The 3,338-nt window shown below is 44.1% G+C and overlaps 1 non-coding gene across 1 annotated transcript; it reads right to left on the bottom strand.

The window, feature by feature from the left end:
- Window positions 1-1,285: 1,285 nt before the first annotated feature.
- On the bottom strand, window positions 1,286-1,392 carry LOC130506994 (small nucleolar RNA R71). Its single transcript, XR_008942184.1, has one exon. It is a non-coding gene; the product is annotated as a small nucleolar RNA R71 (small nucleolar RNA).
- Window positions 1,393-3,338: the final 1,946 nt, after the last annotated feature.

Raw genomic sequence — 3,338 nt, 5'->3', positions numbered from 1 at the left:
GACGCTCTGTTTAAGGAGAAAACTACCAAAGCTCAAGAAGCACATGTTATCCCTTGATTTCCATGAGGAAATCAAGGAATAAGGGGCAAACTGTTAGGGAAAAATATCCAGGCATAAGTTTTCTCCAGCTTCCGGATAGGATCTCGACTTCCGGACCCCTGCTCAAGAAGAAACCAGGGACCGAGCCCTGCCTTAGGTCCGACCCCCTAGATCGGACCGACCCCTTGGAGCAAAATAGAAGTTTTCTACCTAAGGGGAAACTTCCATTTTTTGATTATGGAAGAGTTCTATTACTTGAAACCGACATCTACAACTATAAAAGGGGAGCATAAACCCTAGAATAAGGGATCGACTATTCGAGACTTAGAGATTAGAGTTTAGGCGGCTAGAACTAGGGTTCATACACCACCAAAGCGTTGTAGTCCCGATCAATAACTCAATAACATCTCCTTGCTCTCGATATACAACTTTGTTATACAATCTCTTCTAGTGTTACGTAGTACTAAAACGATCCTACACAAAAATACCCTAACATACACGAATATCAATTTGGCGCCGTTGCCGGGGACCATCTTTTTACCTTTATTTTTCGGTTATTTATTTAGTCTAAGACCTCTAACTTTCTCTTTTATCTTTGTTGCAGCTATTGTTCCAGGTGCATGACCAGTAGACATACTCGGAGCAACGCACAAGGACATTTAGTTACACTCAGCAACCAGGAGCTCGCAAGGTTAGAAAGAGAAAACAGACAACGGCCAAGGCCAACCGACACCACTGTGAGTGATCACGGTCATCAGGATGATCTCGATGCAGCAATGCAACTAATGCAACAACAGATGCTTCAGATGCAGCAGACCATCCAAGCTCAACATGATGCTGCTCAACAGACTGCTCTCGCGCAGCAGGAACAGGCTGCTCTCGCGCAGCAGGAACAGGCAGCGCAAACTGTTCTGATCGGGGAGATAAACCTTCGACGTAACATCCCTACTACACCAGGCAGGACTTCGAGATCAAGCCTGCTTTGATTGATCTGGTGCAGAGAAAGGTGTTCTCTGGTCTCTCTGCAGAAATTCCAATGGAGCATATTGAGAATTTTGAAAAGGTCTGCAGTTTCACTCGTGCGAATGGTGTTCCACCAGACTACATCAAGTGCATGTTATTCCCATTCTCTCTAGATGGAAAATCTGCACGGTGGCTGAACTCTCTCCCTACAAGCTCTCTCACTTCATGGGAACATGTCCGATCAGCGTTCATGAGGCACTTCTACACCAAGGCGAGAACTGCAGCATTGAGGAACAAGATCACCTCATTCAGACAGCTCACTGATGAGCCTTTTTGCGATGCATGGGACCGTTTCAATGAATACCGCAGAGAATGCCCTCACCATGGATTTGATGATGATTACCTCTTGGGCATTTTCTATGATTGAGTAGACTGGAAATACCAAAGTGCTCTAAATTGTGCGAGCAAAGGAGATTTCATGACTCAGACCACTCATGGAGCGTTTGAGTTGATTGAGAACATGGCTGCTAGTTTTGCCAATGAGACCAATGAGACCAATGAGAGCGATCGCTCCAAGGTAGTGAACAGTATTGGATCCCAGAAGATTGATGAGCTGACAGCCAAAATTGATCAGCTACTGAAAAACAACCAAGGAAAAGTCTTCATGATGGAGGGAGCTACGACTGGGCAGATTAAGAACGTTCAAGAGGTTGTTCTCGACGCTGAAAAGAAAGGGAACGATCAGCAAGAGATCAGCTACATCAATGGATCCGGGTATGTGCAGAACAACCAGGCACAAGGATCTGGGTATCAGAACGCCTTCCCACAGAGCAATCAGCAAGATGTTCCAGCCGCGACTGTTCCACAAGATGAGCTGAAAAACCTGAACATCATGATGCAGCAGATGCTCCAGAGCCAGCAACTTCAGGTCAAGGCACTGAATCAGGCCAACTCTTGCCAACTCTTGTGGCAACTCTTCCAGAGCAGTTCCTTTTGGCTTTTGCCAACTCTTTGGCTTTTGCCAACTCTTCCAGAGCAGTTCCTTTTGACACCATTCGCAATATTCCTGTCCAAGTTGGAGACTGTATGCTCCATACTGAATTTCAGGTTGTTGAGATGAGAAAGGATCATGAGATGTCTTTGATCTTTGGAAGGTCATTTATGGCTACAGTGGGAGCAATCGTCGACATGCCTAATAAGAGAGTATCCTTCTCCAACATCAATAAGAAGGTTTTCTACAAGGCTGTCCCAATCAGATCACAAACACTACACGCCACTTACATCTCAGTGATCAGTAGAGAACAGCCAGAAATTGTTCCTAAGGATCTTGGTGAAATGGGTGGGTTCAAGGAAGTCCTGGATGGAGATCATCACACTGATACCAAGAAATTCAGTGGGAATTCAAGGGTGAAAGAGAAAGTCCAGAAGAAAATGGTCAAAGGAGATCCTACTATGACTTTGACACCTCACTGGTGTGATGAGAAATCCATTGAGTATGAGGTAAAGTGCAAGGATACCTCTAAACTTTCTCTAAAGTCAGAGTTATTCTCACTGATAAGCTGAAAGAGAAGGGAGCAGCTGCTGTGAAAGGGTTGTTGAGCAGAGTTTTGAAGCTGAACATGTCTGATTGTGGAGCTTGTTTTGGAACAAGCCCTCATGCTCAACCCGACTGATCCATGTCACCCACTGGTAAATGTAAATATAACATGGTTTTGTTTTTGTTTGCTTATTTTCGTTTTAGGTTATTGAGTTTTAGGTAAAAAAAATAGAAAATTCGAGATATTTTGAAAAAATTCTGGGTTGCAGAAACGGAGCATCCTGTTCTCCAGGAGCCAAGAACAACCGCTCCAGGTGAAAATCTGGCGACAGAACACCCAGAATTTTTCGGAGCACCCGCTCCAGGTAAGTATCTCGACAAAAAAGTATATTCTTGTTTTCACCTTCTCTCTGATTTATTTTCACACCGAGATGTTGTGAAATAAGTCTGGGGGAGGGTCTTCGTCGTTTACTAACTCGTTTCTTTCTTTTGATTATCTTTTGAGTCAGTTTGAGTCAGTTTTTAGGATTGAGTTAGTCAAAAATTTGTGGGAATTGGGACCTTATTATGTGTTGATCACTAGCCACCTCGTGCTTTAGTTATCCTATTCAGTGACCTTAGCAGTGGCGAAAGACACACATGTGGACGTGGAACACCCTGACATATCTCACTTGATTCTCCAGAAGTTCTCAGCCGATCAGGTTACACTGCGTAGACTTAACTCCACCTAACTTGAACATAATCTTGACTGCAATTCTTCTTGTTATGGGCACTAGATCAGGGAAACGAGAACTACACT

Source organism: Raphanus sativus, unplaced genomic scaffold (assembly GCF_000801105.2).
Source record: "Raphanus sativus cultivar WK10039 unplaced genomic scaffold, ASM80110v3 Scaffold3876, whole genome shotgun sequence".
Classification (NCBI taxonomy): Eukaryota; Viridiplantae; Streptophyta; class Magnoliopsida; order Brassicales; family Brassicaceae; genus Raphanus; species Raphanus sativus.
This window is presented reverse-complemented; position numbering and strand designations above follow the sequence as displayed.